Source organism: Myxine glutinosa, chromosome 1, assembly GCF_964187855.1.
Source record: "Myxine glutinosa chromosome 1, kmMyxGlut1.1, whole genome shotgun sequence".
NCBI classification, from domain to species: domain Eukaryota; kingdom Metazoa; phylum Chordata; class Myxini; order Myxiniformes; family Myxinidae; genus Myxine; species Myxine glutinosa.
In genome coordinates, this window is record NC_136261.1 from 408,967,777 (window position 1) to 408,988,270 (window position 20,494).

Genomic DNA, 20,494 nt, shown 5'->3' on the forward strand with positions numbered 1-20,494 from the left:
CGGAGTTTGGTAAAGAAATCGCCATAGCGTGCACGTAATTAGTTTTAAAACATAGTTTAACGGCAACATAGTTTGCCAACGTGAAATAAATGAATACGCTCTCAAATGTGCCGTCCGAGGCAGAGTCTGTTCGCCACGTTCGGCACACGTGATAGCTCGCTGCTCTCTGATTGGTTGAATCGTTTTTTGGACATAGCTCGGTAACTACTTCTTCGATTAATATGTCGCAAATTAGTTTTAATTAGTTTTACAACATAGTTTAACGGCAACATAGTTTGCCAACGTGAAATAAATGAATACGCTCTCAAATGTGCCGTCCGAGGCAGAGTCTGTTCGCCACGTTCGGCACACGTGATAGCTCGCTGCTCTCTGATTGGTTGAATCGTTTTTTGGACATAGCTCGGTAACTACTTCTCCGATTAATATGAAACCTTGAAAAGGCACATCCTCGGGTCCCCATCAATATACCTGGCAAGTTTAAAGTATATCGGACCCGTGGTTGTCGAGAAACAGCGGTCACAGACAAACAGACATACATACATACATACATACATACATACATACATACATACATACATACATACATACATACACACAGAGATTACTGGAATTATAGATAGATGTAGTTATTGAACTTTTGTTTTGACGTGTTCTTCTATGAAAATTCCACGTGATCCTCGATTCTCGAGCCAACTCGCTTTATTACCTGTTGGTTGATTTTGAACCACCTGGTCGGGTCCAGTTATCAATTATTGGTTTTGTCCCAAAGTGTTTGTGCCCTCACCAGAGGAGAAGGTATGGTATTTGGGTCCGTCTGTCTGTCTGTCTGTCTGTTTGTTACTTGGCCAAAAAAAACAATTTTTTTTGCAAGTATGTTGCTCACTCTGGTTTGTGTGTTTGTTTGTGTGTCCCCTCACTTATACTTGCATACAGGTCACAATTTTAAACCGATCTTCACGAAACTTCACCAAATGGTAGAGTTCGTGGTCCGACAAAATCCTATATATTTTTGATGTCAAAAGGTCAACATAGGCAAAAGCTCAACCACTTTTTTTCGAATTTCTAAAATCCTCAATTTTCATCCTATTGACTTGAAATCTCAATAGGATTTTCATATCAGCTTACTGTAACCAACCACCAACTATTTTTGAGGTCAACATAGGCCAAAAGGTCAACATAGGCCAAATTTCTAAAATTGACAATTTTCATCCGATTAACTTAAACTTTGAAGACGATTTGCATATCAGGTCACTGAATTCTACCACAAATTATTTTTGAGGTCAAAAGGATGCTCTACTGAGTGCCATTCTACTTTGTTCTGTTTTGCCAAGTGTCGCTCTATGAGTGATTTTTCATATGTCTGTCTGTCTGTCTGTTTGTGTCTGTCTGTCACACAGAACGCGAGTATGCTTTTCTCTGCAACCGTTGGTCCAATTGCCAATAAATTTTTAGCATAGGAGCACCTCCTCCTGCAGAATTTTTCAACGATAACTATGACGTCATAGGTCCTCCATGTAGGACCATAGGTCCTTTACCTGATACGGGCGACATCTTGGAAAAACTGAAAAAATTTGCACCTCTATGTCTGTGAAACTGCTCCACGGAAAAAATTGAAGCATAGCTCGATGTAAAGTACTCCCGATGGGGCACAACATATATTCATGATGATGTCATCGGTGCCTTCATTATGACGTCATAATTAGACAAGTAGAATGCTTGATCCGATCAGTTTGAAATTTATTGAGCATGATCGACACAAACATTGCATGGGAGAATTAAATTAATGACGTCATCGGTCACGTGGTTCAGCAGCCACATTGGATTGAACATAAATCGAAGTCGTCCATAAACCACGCAGACACAGCAGCTAACTGGAACGGCACTCAGTAGAGAGCATACCTCCGTTTGGTTGGCCATATCACTCAATGGTGAATAATCACCTAAAAAATGCTACTAGCTGGATCCGGATATTCACCAAAATCGAATCGATTCTTCCTTGTCACACACACATCCTGTACAACAAGTTTCGTACAAATCCATCCATAACTTTTTGAGATATCCTGCTATGTTTAGTTTTTGGCCCTATTTCCCACTGGTGAGGAATCACTTTAAAAATTTAATAATTCTCATATCCGAATCTAGATTCAGATCTTCACCAAAATCGAATAGATTCTTCCTTATCACACACACAACCTGTGCACAAAGTTTCGGCCAAATCCATTCATAACTTTTTGAGATATCCTGATATGTATCGTTTTTGGCCCTATCTCCCAATGGTGAAGAATCACTTTTAAAATTCTAGTATCCAGATCTGAATGTGGATCTTCACCAAAATCGAATAATTTCGTCCTTGTCATATACGCTACATCTCTGCCAAATTTCGTCGAAATACATCAATAACTTTTTGAGATATCCTGCTATGTATCGTTTTTGGCCCTGTCTCCCAATGGTGAATAATCACTTAAAAGATTCTAGTAGCCGGATCCGAATCCGGATCTTCATCAAAATCTAATCATTTCGTCCTTGTCACATGCGCTATATCTCTGCCAAATTTCGTCTGAATCCGTCCACAACTTTTTCAGATATTTTGATCACAAACAAACAAACGGACAGACAGGGGTGAAAACATATCCTCCATCCACCTTTGGTGGCGCAGGTAATAAACACCAGACACAATAAACCACACAAACACAGCAGATAATAAACACCACACAAAATACACCATACAAGCACGTCCTGGCGAGGGTCTGCAATGTCGGATTGCTCTTTCTTGTTCTTTTAGGTGGAACCCTTTAGTTCAGGCCGGTGTTGTTTGTTCAAAGAAAACACCGAGGCATTAGGCATGGAAGAGGCAACACCCGGTCTCTTCCTGATCCTGTCAATTCAAACGCTCCGATCCGTCTGGAGTCTCATGGGGATGCTGTAGCGGACATGGGCAAGGAAGGATCCTAAAAGGTCAACACCTTAAACCATCCAGGGAATCTGGACTTTAACCATTGCACAAATCTTCAATTTGGGTCTTTGCCACTCTGAATACAATTCTAGGAAGCTTGGTACCATATCCGGCCCCACCCCTTATTTAGGGAAGTGAGGAAGTATAAGAAGTCCCTCTTAAAGAAAAGGAAATGAAATGACCCCTGTGGTTCCTCACGACCCCTCCTTGCTCAGCACCCTGAGATCAATGACCGTTAGTCCGAGGATCGAAGCCTCCAGTGGAGTCATCCGTCCAGGCCGGGGGGATCCTCAGCCCGTCCCCCAGTATCGTTAACACCTGTTAACGGTTAGAGCTAATTTAACGGTTCGTTGTACACCTGGGAACCATCATGACAAACGAAGCGCTTCTGAGCGTTTTGTCTTTTCGATTCCACTTTGAGTGAATCGACACAGTTCGTAAACAGTTTCTTCACGGCAGGTATAGATTGCTTACCTGTTGTTTTAGAGTCTCGAACGACTTTCCAAAGCATTCCAAAGGATTATATGTACAAGCTAGAACGGTACTCAGTCGAGATCATACCTCCACCTGGTTGGCCATATCACTCAATGGTGAAGAAGCACTTAAAAAAATTATACCTGCTGGATCCGGATCCCGATCTTCATCGAAATTGAATCGATTCTTCCGTGTCTCACACACAACCTGTCCACCAAGTTTCGTCCAAATCCATCCATAAATTTTTGAGATATCCCGCTATGTATCGTTTTTGGCCCTATCTCCCAATGGTGAAGAATCACTTAAAAAATTAAATAATTCTCATGTCCGAATCCATATTCAGAACTTCACCAAAACTGAATCTATTTGTCCTTGTCAGACACCAAACCGGTCCACAAAGTTTCGTCCAAATTCATCCACAACTTTTTCAGATATCCTGCTCAGTATCGTTTTTTGGCCCCATCTGTCAATGGTGAAGAATCACTTAGGAAATTAAATAATTCTCATATCCGAATCCATATTCAGATCTTCACCAAAATCGAAACGATTGTTCCTTGTCACACACACAACCTGTCCACCAAGTTTTGTCCAAATCCGTCCACAACTTTTCAGATATCCTGCTATGTATCGTTTTTGGCCCGCTCTCCCAATGGTGAAGAATCATTTAAAAATTCTAGTAGCCGGATCCGAATCCTGATCTTCACCAAAATCTAATCATTTCGTCCTTGTCACAAACGCTACATCTCTGCCAAATTTCGTCCGAATCCGTCCACAACTTTTTGAGATATTTTGTTCACAAGGAAACAAACGGATAAACGGACAGACAAATGGACAGACAGGGGTGAAAACATAACCTCCATCCACCTTTGGTGGCGGAGGTAATTAATTAATTATGTGCACCTCACGCACCATGCAAAGCTTACGGCCTACTTCCGGGTTAACAATTCTCTCGAGAATGTTCAAGATTACTTTCCTTTGGACATGTCTATCGTTCCTGTCTAACTCAGACCCTCGGTGATAGCATCGATCGATTGGGTGAGGAAATTGTCTCACGTATAAACCCAACCGGTTGCTGATGGCCTAGCTTGCTCTGGTAATTTCTGGCCAGCAGACAAGCGACGCCAATTATCCAAAATTGTTGTCAACGGGTTCTCCACAATTATTATCCGCAACTACTTTTTCCATTCCTCGTAGCGTTTGCCTGATTGCCGTCAGATTTTTATAATCCCACGTGGCCGATGACTTCCGAATTTTTTTTTATACCGGAGCCCTTTTCCACGTGACCTGTGTCGGCCCAGGTCGACCCGACCCATCACGGACCGGGAGTTTACAGACCGACCCGAGCCCTCGCGTGTTCATCTCGCACCGAATCAGGGCTCGTGCTTGAGGCCTTGCAAGAAGGCGTCGATGTGATCAAAATTGTCTTGATGTCGATCATCTTAAGATAATATATACATTTTAAAATTTGATGAGAAAACATTTTCCTTGAACTATTGGAGAATAACCCTTCCCAGCACTCCCCGCTTCTCCCCACCATTTAGTGTGCACCAGGTCCACATCAACCCCGTCTCCCACGTATTGCATGTGTTATCATATTGTTGTGGCGGCCACGTTGGCCAGTCAGCCGTGACACACTGAGCCGGATCAAGGGCCTATGTGCACCTTTACCGAGCTCAATTTGGTACGTTTGGGTTTGATCGAGCGATGCGCGGGTCATCTCCCCACACTGAGCTACCCAAAATGGCGACTAGAGCAGTTTGTTGCACCCGATGGGGGAGAGTTTGAAATGGACTCCAATCATTCTAACAAATCTGTCCTTTGTCGAACTGATAAAACCGAACGGTTTTACACATCGTGCTGACTCGAAATTACTCAATGGAGACCCAGTGACTTTGCATATGTATTTAATGGACAAGGAAGGGAGAACAATGAACACACGAGCATTTTATATAACAATGCTATTTGCAACAAAATATTTACCCCGGGTATTGTACATGCGGAAGTTCATTATCAAACTAAGTCTTATCAGGCCCCAATCACACGACAGGAGAAAGACCAGGGAGAAACTGACAAGACAATGAAATACCAGTCACAATCCAGACCGCGTGACTGATCCAAACCGGCACCGCATGAGCTACAGCGTAGCTTAAATGGCGGAATTGAACGGAGGCATCTGCGGCACCAGGTCGGGACCTCAGCAGCATCTTCTGGCCCCATCCGACTCCTGCAATACCCCGTCTTGCCAGCAGGTGAACCGGTCTGAGCTGGATCGACTGGACGTGCATGCAACCTTTTTCCTTCCCATACTATGCCCTGCCAGTGACGTGGCTCTACCCTATTTGCCCCACACATGATCGGCGGTTTGGCCGTAAATCAATGGGAACCTTTCCCCTGAGCCTTGCAAATGTTTGGGGGGAAATGTCTGGGGCACCCATCGCTCGGAAACCTTGGCCTTGGCGCACAAACTTGTGCCTTTGCAGCATTGTGAGGCCCAATCTGCCCCCAAAAAGGACATATAAGACAGATTACATATGGAAAACATTAAAAGGGATTTAAGGGAAAAGTGGTTTTAGACGCGACCATAACGGAGGGAAAATCACTGATTTCCATACAAATATTGATGCATAATCCTTATGATAATTAAATTACCTCAAACTTACCTTAAACATGCACTATGGAAATAACTATTGATAAACGATACCATCGTAATCCATAGATGCCATTTCCGCAACAATATACAATGTCGCCCACGTAATGCATGTCATCATATGAAATGTCTCCCATGTTATCATGTTATCATGTATAATGTCTCCCAAGTAATACATGTTATCATATACAATGTTTCCCATGTAATGCATGTTATCGTATACAATGTCTCCCACTTAATGCATGTTATCGTATACAATGTTTCCCATTTAATGCATGTTATCGTATACAATGTCTCCCATGTAATGCATGTTATCATATAAAATGTCTCCCATGTACTGCATGTTATCATATACAATCTCGCCCACGTCATACATGTCATCATATAAAATGTCTCCCATGTAATGCATATTATCCTATACAATGTCTCCCACGTAATACATGTTATCATATAAAATGTCTTCCATGTAATGCATGTTATCATATACAATGTCTCCCATATAATGCATGTTATCATATACAATGTCTCCCATATAATGCATGTTATCATATACAATGTCTCCCATATAATGCATGTTACCATATACACTGTCTCTCATAAAATGCATGTTATCATATACAATGTCTTCCATGTAATGCATGTTATCGTATACAATATCTCCCATGTAATGCTGTACACTGACACATAGAAGATGTAAACTGACACAGTAATTCACTGACAGGTGTTATACAAGATGTACACTGACACAGTAAATCACTGACAGGTGTTATAGAAGATGTACACAGACGCAGTAATTCACTGACAGGTGTTATCGAAGATGTACACAAACACAGTAATTCACTGGCAGGTGTTATAGAAGTTGTACACTGACACAGTAATTCACTGACAGGTGTTATAGAAGATGTACACTGACACAGTAATTCACTGACAGGTGTTATGGAAGATGTACACTGACACAGTAATTCACTGACAGGTGTTATGGAAGATGTACACTGACACAGTAATTCACTGACAGGTGTTATAGAAGATGTACACTGACACAGTAATTCACTGACAGGTGTTATAGAAGATGTACACTGACACAGTAATTTACTGACAGGTGTTATAGAAGATGTACACTGACACAGTAATTCACTGACAGGTGTTATAGAAGATGTACACAAACACAGTAATTCACTGACAGGTGTTATAGAAGATGTACACTGACACAGTAATTCACTGACAGGTGTTATAGAAGCTGTACACAAACACAGTAATTCACTGACAGGTGTTATAGAAGATGTACACTGACACAGTAATTCACTGACAGGTGTTATAGAAGATGTACACAGACACAGTAATTCACTGACAGGTGTTATAGAAGATGTACACAAACACAGTAATTCACTCGCAGGTGTTATAGAAGATGTACACAAACACAGTAATTCACTCGCAGGTGTTATAGAAGATGTACACAAACACAGTAATTCACTGACAGGTGTTATATACGATGAACACAAACACAGTAATTCACTGACAGGTGTTATAGAATATGTACACTGACACAGTAATTCACTGACAGGTGTTATAGACGATGAACACAAACACAGTAATTCACTGACAGGTGTTATAGAAGATGTACACAAACACAGTAATTCACTGACAGGTGTTATAGACGATGAACACAAACACAGTAATTCACTGACAGGTGTTATATAAGATGTACACTGACACAGTAATTCACTGACAGGTGTTATTGAAGATGTACACTGACACAGTAATTAACTGACAGGTGTTATAGAAGATGTACACTGACACAGTAATTCACTGACAGGTGTTATAGAAGATGTACACAAACACAGTAATTCACTGACAGGTGTTATAGACGATGAACACAAACACAGTAATTCACTGACAGGTGCTATTGAAGATGTACACAAACAAAGTAATTCACTGACAGGTGTTATAGATGATGAACACAAACACAGTAATTCACTGACAGGTGTTATAGAAGATGTACACTGACACAGTAATTCACTGACAGGTGTTATAGCAGAAGTACACAAACACAATAATTCACTGACAGGTGTTATAGAAGATGTACACAAACAAAGTAATTAATTGACAGGTGTTATGGAATATGTACACAAACACAGTAATTCACTGACAGGTGTTATAGTGGATGTACACTGACACAGTAATTCATTGACAGGTGTTATAGAAGATGTACACTGACACAGTAATTCATTGACAGGTGTTATAGAAGATGTACACTGACACAGTAATTCACTGACAGGTGTTATAGAAGATGTACACTGACACAGTAATTCACTGACAGGTGTTATAGAAGATGTATACTGACACAGTAATTCACTGATAGGTGTTATAGAAGATGTACATTGTACACTGACACAGTATTTCACTGATAGGTGTTATAGAAGATGTACACTGACACAGTAATTCATTGACAGGTGTTATAGAACATGTGCACAAACACAGTAATTCATTGACAGGTGTTATAGAACATGTACACTGACACAGTAATTCACTGACAGGTGTTATAGAAGATGTACACTGACACAGTAATTCACTGACAGGTGTTATAGAAGATGTACACAAACACAGTTGCCAGAAGAGCTCAGAGCTAATGAATGAACTTTGAAATGTTCAGTCTCGGTTTGTTTCCAAAACCGACTCTCAACCTCCCTCCTGGTGTTTTGCAGACAGGGTGTTGCATCAACGTGGACGCCGACCCTTGAAGAGTACGTCGAGATGACCATATGGAGAAAGCAGTCACCGGTGGACGTTGAAGATATCACGGCACCTTTCGAAAAGAGCAGGCCATTGCGTGCCCAGGTCACCTGTCGAAATTCCTGCCATATAATCTACTCCCAAGTGATTCCATGGTAAATATTCTAAAAACGTTAACGTTGCCCACACATCGTGTGTCTGATATTTGTAATAACGTTTTGGAAAGTTTCTCCACTTTTCCCTTTTAAGTTTACATGACGTCATCAATCCATTATTTGTAGTAATGTCCCCGTTTTTGTGTTATTTGTGGCATTTCCAACAGTCGTGTGATGGTCTTTTTCGATGTTAATAACGAGGTTTAAGTGTATATTTTGAAAGAGCGCACATCGACATGCAGACAAAGGAGCAGAAAACCACTCGGCCCATGAGGCGGACTGCCACGCAGCGACACGAACTCACATCCGAGGTGGAGGAGGCCTCTGGCAGGTGCCACGGTAAAGGCGGGAACACTCGAGGCGCATGACCCTGAGCACGTGTCGAGGCCCACTGTCGATGTAAGATGAGCGACGGCTCCGCGTTATCGGAGAGGAAAAAAGTTCCTTGGCCCTTAACCCCGAGCCCTGAGCCTGGTGGCCCCGAATGGTGCTCGCCTGCTCCCCGGCCTCTGGACGCATTGCCATAATGGCAGGAAGCAATTTCAGGCCCATCTGGGGGAGGTTCGTGGCGAGGAATTAAGAAATTTTGATAAAGCCCCGGGGGTCTTTCCCTGAAAAACCACGCTCGCGCAGCGAGGAGGGAGGCTGCTGCTGCAGGTGGGTTAGGCGTTGTATAAGTGTCATACGTGGGGACTGCTGGACGCATGGTGAAGGTGGACATCGGATACCACACGTTATGGATCCCGATGAGGTGAATCGAACGGCTAATAGCATAACCGAACTCATTCTTAGTCCATTATATGTTGGCAATTGGCTCACAGGTAATTGTATGGTAATCGATGGAATAATCAAGATGATTGAGGTTACGAGGGGGTACATTAGAGGAAACGAGCACTGGGCCAGGTGACCCCACCAAGCACGGACTAAATGCTTTTCCACTCGTAGCAGACCACGTCAGACCGATGGAGTGGTTCGTCTGTTTCATGTTTCCATCTCAACCAACAGCACATGATGCGGGGATCCCAGGTTGAAATTCATATAGATACTATGGAAAAACGAAACTATTGGACATATATACATACCACGTGATTATGACATCATAATCATCAAGAAAAAAATTCTACGGGAGGAGATGCACCAATGGTAAAAACTTTCCTGTCAATCAGACCAACGGCTGCAGAGAAAATCATATTTATTCTGTGCGGACAAACAGACAGACAGACAAACAAACAAACAAGAAATATGTCATGCATAGCACGATACTTGCGAAATCCCTAAAATAAGTTGTTGGCCTATGATGACCTCAAAAATAATTGGTGGTTGAAATCAGTGACCTGGTATGCAAATCCTCTTAAAATTTCAAGTTAATGGGATAAAAATTGCGCATTTAAGAAATTCGGCCTATGTTGACCTTTTGGCCTATGTTGACCTCAAAAATAATTGGTGGTTGAATTCAATGACGAGATATGCAAGTCCTCTTCAAATTTCAAGTTAATTGGATGAAAATTGAGGATTTAAGAAATGTGACCAATGTTGACCTTTTGGCCTATGTTAACCTCAAAAATAGTTGGTGGTTGAATTCAGTGACCAGATATGCAAGTCCTCTTCAAATTTCAAGTCAATCGGATGAAAATTGAGGATTTTAGAAATTCAGCAAAGTTGGTGACCTTTGGCCTATGTTGACCTTTTGACCTTTTAATCCCAAAAACAATAGGCATCTTGCTTTTGGCAAATTTTACCATTTGGTGAAGTTTCGTGAAGATCGGTTGAAAATTGTGACATGTAGGCAACTGACATACAGACAGACAAAAAAACAGATAGACAGACAAACGGACTCAAATGCAATGCCCTCTCCTCTGGCAAGGGTAATTAAATAGAAGCTTTATGATTACAGACAAGCTTCGCCGACCTGCTGCTAAATATCAATTTTGGTTTATTTTTTATTTCACGCACGTGTTTACGGTTCTTGTGTGAATTTTCATTGAGTTTTTAATTTCACAGTTTACATTTATAGAATTACAATTTTCAGATGATAGATATTGATTGAGGTATTTTTTTAGGTATGCGTTATTGGTTTTTTGCCGTAAATTTTTATTTACGGACGCTTTCCGCCAGTTCTGGGATCTTTTCCGGTGCTTCGATGTGGGTTGGCACGCCAAATTTCGGCATTCGACGACACACAAGAAGGTCCTGAACATTCATATCAGTCAGTCAGTGGTTAGAAAGAGCTTTATATAAATGATGATATGGACACATACGTCCATACATAATGGACATACACGTGAATCTTACTATAATTCACCAAATGTCTGTCTGTCCGTTCGAAGGTACCGTAAAAACTGCTGAACCGATCGAAAATATATTTTGGGTGGATAATCCTGGGATCCCCAGGAGTAAAATAGGCTATTTAGTTTTCCCAATTTCAGCTTTAGTCTCCAGCATTCTCAGGTTTGGACTCCCGCATAACATTCGCGTTTGCATGACGTTCATTGTGACGTCTTCTTACGTCGAGCAACGGTACCCGCCCTGTGGGCGGGGCTTCAATTGGGAGGCCCAAATGAAAAGGCTAAATATCGGAAATTGAAGGCTTCTTTTTCTTTTAAACGATTTATATAAACATCCGTCATGCGGAAACGTCATGCGAGAGCAAGTATCAGCAGGATGTGGCAGTGTGGGAGTCCACGTTTGCACCGATCGCTGCACCGTGTGCCGCACAAACGGCTGCACCGATCGTTGCACCGTGTGCCGCACAAACGACTGCACCGATCGCTGCATGGCTGCATCGATCGGATGTGGCATGAAGGAGGATCTGCACTTCGTCATGAAGGACGATCAGATCTAACAGATCGCTGTCTCCATCGATCTTGCCAAGAACGTAACACCTATCGGCTCAAAATCCTTTTAACTGTTGATTTGGTACAGTTACACGTATCGGGAATTTGGTACACGTATCGGGAGTACATACGACATAGCGATTGTGAACACGATTATCGAACACGATTATCGAACACGATTATCGATCACGATTATCGATCACGATTCACGATCACGATCATCACGATCATAGTGTATCGATCACGATTTGAAACACGATGGAATAATATTTACCGATATGAACAGTGATGTGGCTTTTATTGAAATTCTAAAGATACTGTTTAGATTTTGATGATTTGCGTGTGATATGATTCAACGGATGTTTATATGAATCGTTTAAAATAAAAAAGCCTTCAATTTCTGATATTTTGCCATCACCATACGCAGATTCGCCACGGATCCACGATCGATGTTTCTCTACGTGAACGTACCGTTTGTTTGCGAACAGGTACGTTTTTCATGGAAGTCCTTCACAAACCTGCTGTCCATGTCTGACGTGCGACTGAAGGTGCTACAGGAATGTCGAATTTATTGGTTTCATGCTTTAGCATTCACCTATCTGCATTGCCTGTTTGCTTCTGGCCTCCCACCCGTGCGTAGCACGGGTATCTCTTTAGTATGCATAATGGGCATATACGTGAATATACATAATGGACATATACGTGAATATTCATAATGGACATACACGTGAATATACATAATGGACATATACGTGAATATACGCAATGTACATATAGAGCAGAGGATCTCACTTCGGGTGGAACACCACAGGCCAAAGATTGATGTGTCCCAATGTTGTCCTCCACGTGTAGTTATATCCCAAGTCGTTGATGTGTCCCAATGTTGTCCACCACGTGTAGTTATATCCCAAGTCATTGATGTGTCCCAAAGTTTTCCTCCACGTGTGGTTATATTCCAAGTCATTGATGTGTCCCAATGTTGTCCTCCACGTGTGGTTATATCCCAAGTCATTAATGTGTCCCAATGTTGTCCTCCACGTGTAGTTATATTCCAAGTCGTTGATGTGTCCCAATGTTTTCCTCCACATGTCGTTATATTCCAAGTCGTTGATGTGTCCCAATGTTGTCCTCCACATGTAGTTATATTTCAAGTCGTTGATGTGTCCCAAGTTGTCCTCCACGTGTGGTTATATTCCAAGTCATTGATGTGTCCCAATGTTGTCCTCCATGTGTGGTTATATTCCAAGTCGTTGATGTGTCCTCCACGTGTAGTTATATCCCAAGTCATTAATGTGTCCCAATGTTGTCCTCCACATGTAGTTATATTCCAAGTCGTTGATGTGTCCCAAGTTGTCCTCCACGTGTGGTTATATTCCAAGTCGTTGATGTGTCCTCCACGTGTAGTTATATCCCAAGTCGTTGATGTGTCCTCCACGTGTAGTTATATCCCAAGTCGTTGATGTGTCCCAATCATGTCCACCACGTGTAGTTATATTCCAAGTCGTTGATGTGTCCCAAGTTGTCCTCCACGTGTGGTTATATTCCAAGTCATTTATGTGTCCCAATGTTGTCCTCCACATGTGGTTATCTTCCAAGTCGTTGATGTGTCCCAATGTTGTCCTCCACGTGTAGTTATATCCCAAGTCATTAATGTGTCCCAATGTTGTCCTCCACGTGTGGTTATCTTCCAAGTCGTTGATGTGTCCCAATGTTGTCCTCCACATGTGGTTATATTCCAAGTCGTTGATGTGTCCCACTGTCCCAATGTTGTCCTCCACGTGTGGTTATATTCCAAGTCGTTGATGTGTCCCAATGTTGTCCTCCACGTGTAGTTATATTCCAAGTCGTTGATGTGTCCCAATGTTGTCCTCCACATGTGCTTATGTTCCAAGTCGTTGATGTGTCCCAATGTTGTCCTCCACGTGTGGATATATTCCAAGTGGTTGATGTGTCCCAATGATGTCCTCCATGTGTGGTTATATTCCAAGTCATTAATGTGTCCCAATGTTGTCCTCCACGTGTGGTTATATTCCAAGTCGTTGATGTGTCCCAATGTTGTCCTCCACGTGTGGTTATATCTCAAGTCATTAATGTGTCCCAATGTTGTCCTCCACATGTGGTTATATTTCAAGTCATTAATGTGTCCCAATGTTGTTCTCCACGTGTGGTTATATTCCAAGTCGTTGACGTGTCCCAATGTTGTCCTCCACGTGTAGTTATATTCCAACTCGTTGATGTGTCCCAATGTTGTCCTGTACGTGTGCTTATATTCCAACTTTGGGTGAGGGGGGAGGGGCGAGTTGTGGCTGGGGCAGGGGCAGGGGGTTGAGGAGTTGTTTTGGGGAAGGGGGGAGGGGATAGGGGGGATTTGAAGCCTTCAGGTTGGAAGTTGGAGATTGAGGACTTGAAGTCACATTTTACATTGCATGGATGTCCTGCAGGTCCCTCTTCGTTACATGTAAAGTGCCTTCAGAAAGTATTCACACCCCTTGACATTTTTCACAATTTGTTGTTACAGCCTGAATTTAAAATTGATTAAATTGAGATGTTTTGTCCCTCATCTACACACAATACCCCATAATGTTAAAATGGAATACAGCAATACCCCGTCCTACGTCATTAATTGGTTCCATAAGCTGTGACGTAACTCGGTTTTTGACGTAAACCGGGCGTAATGCCTTAAAATGAAGACAAACACCGTAAAACTAGAGTAAATAACTGGAGGAGGCTGCGGCTTCGCCCTGAATCTTCATCATCAGGAAATGTGAAGAATATGGAACTACCCAGACTCTTCCTCGAGCTGGCCGACCGACTAAACTGAGCAACCGGGCAAGAAGGACCTTGGTCATGGAGGTGACCAAGACCCCAACGACCACAATGACAGAACTACAGAGTTCATTGGCTGAGATGGGAGAACCTGCCGGAAGGACAACAGTTTCTGCAGCACTTCACAATTCTAGGATTTATGGGAGAGTACCTGGATGGAACCCACTCCTGAGAAAAAAGCAACATCACAAAACACTTGGAGTTTGCAAAAAGGAACGTGAAAGACTGAGAGCAGGAGGCAAAATATGATGTGGTCTGATGAGACGAAAATGGAATTATTTGGCCGAAATGCAAAATGATAAATTGGGTAGAAACGGAGCTCAGCTCATCACCCATCTAACACCATCACTAACATGAATCATAGTGGAGGCAGCATCATGCTATGGGGATGCTTTTCAGCGGCAGGGACTGGGAGACTTGTAAGGATAGAGGGAACAATGAAGGGTGCCAAATACGGGCAAATCCTTGAGGAGAACCTGCTTCAGAGTGCAAAAGACCTTAGACTGCAGCACAGATTTACATTCCAACAGGACAGTGACCCCAAGCATACAACCAAAGCAACACTGGAATGGCTTCAGAAGAAGAATGTGAAATTCCTTGAGTGGCCTAGCCAAATCCCAGACTTGAATCCCATTGAGAATCTGTGAAAAGACTTGAAGATTGCTGTTCACTGATGCTCCCCATCCAACTTGACATAGCTTGAGCAAATCTACAAGGGATAATGGGAGATGAGCTCAGGTGCAAAATCCACAAATCTCCACAAATCCAGATGTACAAAGCTGATATAGACATCCCCAAGAAGACTCGAAGCTGTAATCTCTGCCAAAGCGCTTCTAGGAAGCATTGACTCGGAGGGCTGAATACTTATGTAAATTTGATATTTCTGTATTTAATTTTAAATTATTTTGTAAAGATTTCTAAAAACAAATTACACACCTTGTCATTATAGGGTATTATGTGTAGATCAGTGACAAAAGCAAAATCCGCATTTTAATCTTTAACTGAATATTAAATTCAAGCTGTAACACAAAAAAATATGAAAAAAGTTAAGGTGTGTGAATACTTTCTGAAGGCACTAGACAATTTTATTTCGAAAAGGTTGCTTCAGATTAATCCAACCTCACAAGTAAATTTTAATTTTTTCAATCAGATTTAAAAAATGTTTTTTTACCTGGGAAGTGTATAGGCAACTGAGAGTTGCTGCCTCTATCGCTCCCAAAAATTATTTTCCTTTGCTATAAAAAAAAAAAAAACCACCTTTAGAGGCCATTTTTCCCCGCAAGCGGGGGTTGGCCTTTTTCGGGAACTGTGGTTGTTGTTGTTTTTCGGTCCCCTTTTTGAAGCCATGTTTTACGGCCGGATGCCCTTCCTGACGCCAACCCTTTTTGTGCACTGCAGCACAGACACCTTTGCTATGAAGAAATATATAACCTCCCATTATTTTTTTTAGCTCTTTCAACCAGTATGTAAATTCAGGTGTAGTGTAGTGTAAATTTCACTGCAGCATAGTATAAATTCAGGTGTAGATTCGTGAAAATTTTAGTGCAGCAAAATATAAATTTAACTGTACATTACTGCTGTACATTTAGGTGTGAAGTATTGGTGTAAATTCAGGTGTGGTGTATTGGTGTAAATTCAGGTGTGGGGTAGTGGTATAAATTCAGGTTTAGAGTGGTGGTGTAAATTCAGGTGAAGAGTAATTGTGTAAATTCAGGTGTGGAGTGGTGGTGTAAATTCAGGTGTAGAGTAGTGGTGTAAATTCAGGTGTAGAGTGGTGGTGTAAATTCAGGTGTGGAGTGGTGGTGTAAATTCAGGTGTAGAGTGGTGGTGTAAATTCAGGTGTAGATGAGTGGTGTAAATTCAGGTGTAGAGTGGTGGTGTAAATTCAGGTGTAGAGTGGTGGTGTAAATTCAGGTGTAGAGTGGTGGTGTAAATTCAGGTGTAGAGGAGTGGTGTAAATATTGAAATCCCACTCCTTCCACACCTTATGCATTTCCTTCAAAATGACTTCCTCAACTACAAATTAGTAAACTTCCCTCTCATCACTACTGTACGCTACGATCCCACGTGACCTCAGAACTTGGCCCCTCTCTTGACTCCGATCACTTCTTTCGTTCTGCTTTTCTCACTTCAATGGAAGGATTTTTTATTTATTTAATTCCACTATGGAATTATAACATGAAATATAAAACGTAACTCAAGGTTTTTTGGGATATTCCCAGCCCTCTCTATCAAAGGGGGGATGTATTAAACAGACAGAACAGATAATCCACCATTTTCTGTACATAATATGTAGATGTCCTAAAAGGATTCACGAGATAGTAAGAATAACAGTTGTTGGTGCGGAGTCTGTTGAAGAATCTCCAAGAAAAACATTCGCTTCCCGTAGACCTTTCTCGTAATGTGGTGCATCCAGTGGTGTTTCAGACATTCCCAGGAGCCTTCCCTGCCGAGGAGGCTGCACTTCATCCGGACACCTGGCAAGTATCATCTCAGCGGACCATCGGCGGACGACTGCGACACAGCGGCCCGACTCGAACAGGCGGCCCATTATCGACAACCTTTGCAGACACTCTTCCTCCGAATTCCAAGAGACATGATTCCCTACAGTGAACAGGAGACAAGGTGGGAATGTGCTATCCCATCTGAAACAATGGATAGGTGCGTTTAGTGCTTGTCAAATCACAATTACTTACTCATTTCTAGATTTAATAGGATGTTCCTTGTTTGAGAAACCTTTTACTATCTCATAGATCTAGCAGAATGTGTAAACACCATAGTAGCTTGAGTTGTTACTCTGATAAAAGGTCGAGGCTCATGGAAGAGCAAGGTGCCAGAAAGAACTAGAATGACATGCGGTAGAGAGCATAACTCCGCCAGGATGAACAGTTAACGTTTTGTATCCCACAGGTAGGCCGGATCTGCATTCGGACCTGAACCAAAATCTAATCGACCTGTTTGTGCCGCCCAACCAACTAATCCACCAAATTTTGTTATATTCCGTCCACAACTTTTTGAAATGTTATGCTATATATCATTTTTGGCCCGATATCTCAATGATGAAAAATCACTTTAAAATTAAATAATTCTCTGATCCAGATCTGCATTCGGATTTCGCCAAAATCGAATCGATTCGTCCTTGTCACACACCCAACCTCTCCACCAAATTTCGTCCGAATCCGTCCACAACTTTTTGAGATATCTTGTTCACAAACAAACAGACAACAGACAAACAAATAAACAGACAAACAAACAAACAAGAAGACGTCATGCAGAGCACGATACATGCAAAATCTGCCCCGCCCCAAGTTTTCCATTGATGCAGCAAATTGTCCATTTCATCAAGATTAAAATTGACGATCTTGATCAAAGCTTGGGTCTACAGGATGAAAATTGATGGGTTTTCAGATGAAAATTGAAGATTTTGGAAGTTTGACCTTGAGTTGACCTTTTGACCTCAAAAATAGTTGGCTTCCCTATTTAGTGACAATGTGAAAATGCTGTTCAATTTTCAAGTCAATCGGATGAAAATGTATTTTTCAGATAAAAATTGATGATTTTGGAAGTTAGACCTTGAGCCGACTTTTGACCTTTTGACCTCAAAAATAGTTGGTTTCCATATTAAGTGACTCAATGTGCAAATGCTGTTCAATTTTCAATTCAATCGGATGAAAATTGATGGTTTTTTCAGATGAAAATTGATTTTGGAAGTTTGACCTTGAGTTGACCTTTTGACCTCAAAAATAGTTGGCTTCCATATTTAGTGACAATGTGAAAATGCTGTTCAATTTTCAAGTCAATCGGATGAAAATGTATTTTTCAGATAAAAATTTATGATTTTGGAAGTTAGACCTTGAGCCGACTTTTGACCTTTTGACCTCAAAAAGAGTTGGTTTCCATATTAAGTGACTCAATGTGCAAATGCTGTTCAATTTTCAATTCAATCGGATGAAAATTGATGGTTTTTTCAGATGAAAATTGATTTTGGAAGTTTGACCTTGAGTTGACCTTTTGACCTCAAAAATAGTTGGCTTCCCTATTTAGTGACAATGTGAAAATGCTGTTCAATTTTCAAGTCAATCGGATGAAAATGTATTTTTCAGATAAAAATTGATGATTTTGGAAGTTAGACCTTGAGCCGACTTTTGACCTTTTGACCTCAAAAATAGTTGGTTTCCATATTAAGTGACTCAATGTGCAAATGCTGTTCAATTTTCAATTCAATCGGATGAAAATTGATGGTTTTTTCAGATGAAAATGGATTTTGGAAGTTTGACCTTGAGTAGACCTTTGACCTTTTGACCTCAAAAATAGTTGGTTTCCCTATTTAGTGACTCGATGTGCAAATGCGGTTCAATTTCCAAGTCAATCGGATGAAAATTGATGGTTTTTTCAGATGAAAATTGATTTTGGAAGTTTGACCTTGAGTTGACCTTTGACCTTTGACCTTTTGCCCTCAAAAATAGTTGGTTTCCCTATTTAGTGACTCAATGTGCAAATGGGGTTCAATTTCCAAGTCAATCGGATGAAAATTGAGGGTTTTTCAGATTAAAATTGATGATTTTGGAAATTCCACCTAAGTTGTTGACCTTTGGCCTATGTTGTCCTTTGGCCTATGTTGACCTCAAAAATAATTGGTGGTTGAATTCAGTGAGCTGATACGGAAATCCTCTTCAAATTTCAAGCCAATCAGATGAAAATTGAGGATTTCAGAAATTTGGCCTATGTTGACCTTTTGGTGACCTAAAATGTTGACCTACAATATGCTTGGTGGTTGAATTCAGTGTCCAGATATGCAAATCCTCGTAAAATTTCAAGTCAATCAGATGAAAATTGAGCATTTTAGAAATTTGGCCTATGTTGAGCTTTTGGCCTATGGTGACCTCAAAAATAATTGGTGGTTGAATTTATTGACTAGATATGCACATCCTCTTCAAATTTCAAGTTAATCAGATGAAAATTGAGGATTTTAGAAATTTGACATAGTTGTTGACCTTTGGCCTATGGTGACCTTTTGACATTTTGACCTCGAAATCACCAGGGTTTTCCCTTATGACCAACTCTATCATTTGGTGAAGTTTCGTAAAGATCGGTTAAAATTGTGACCTGTCGACGACTGACAAGCAAACGTCGACAAACATACGGACAGAATAACGCACAAAACAAACCAATACACTTGAAAAATCTTGATTTTGCAAGAAACAGACAGACAGGAAGACACAGACAAACTGTGGTGAAAACATGACCATCGTCCACCTTCGTTGGCGGAGGAAAGCATGACCTGATGGTGAGGCCACAGTTGAACACAAAATAAAAAGGGAATGAACGGATATGAAAAGGAGAGAGAGGAGGAGGCGGAGGGAACATAGTAACCACATATGATTTATGATAGGGCTGGGCTAGGTCAGGTCAACGGGGGTAATAAAGATCATGGGTACGGATGGGGGATGGAATGAGATGGAGGTGCCGCACATGCTTCTTCTTCCCTCTTCTTCTTCTTCTTCTTCTACTTTTATACGCAGCACGTGGCTGTGGGCTGCATAGTTCGCTGGGAGGGTGGCTTCGTCGCTGCTGCAGTGCCCCGTGTAGCTTAGGGTAGGAATTTGTCATTTGTCCAGGGTGCCGGCGATAGCTCGCTGACTCTTCTTGGAAGACACCAGCGGATCAGCCTTACTAAATAATTGAAGAGGAAGAGTGGGATAGCATAGACTCTGGAATGTGGTGTCACAGAAGGAAGAAGAGAAGACCTTAATTTTATTATATCCAGGGATTGAGGCTCAAATAGTAACAAACATATCAATTAAATTAAAATAGGGGAAAATTAATTTATGATTAATTAAGGAAAAATAAAGAATAAATAAATAAATAATAATAA

At 41.3% G+C, this 20,494-nt stretch overlaps 1 long non-coding RNA gene across 1 annotated transcript in view; it reads left to right on the forward strand.

Annotated features, from left to right (window-relative positions):
- The window catches only part of LOC137417576 (uncharacterized), a 106,313-nt gene that overhangs the window by 84,737 nt on the left and 1,082 nt on the right, over positions 1 to 20,494 (forward strand). The window contains exons 3-5 of the long non-coding RNA XR_010982469.2: positions 8,777 to 8,959; positions 12,221 to 12,281; positions 17,036 to 17,244. This is a non-coding gene — a long non-coding RNA (uncharacterized LOC137417576). The remainder of the gene's footprint in view (positions 1 to 8,776; positions 8,960 to 12,220; positions 12,282 to 17,035; positions 17,245 to 20,494) is intronic.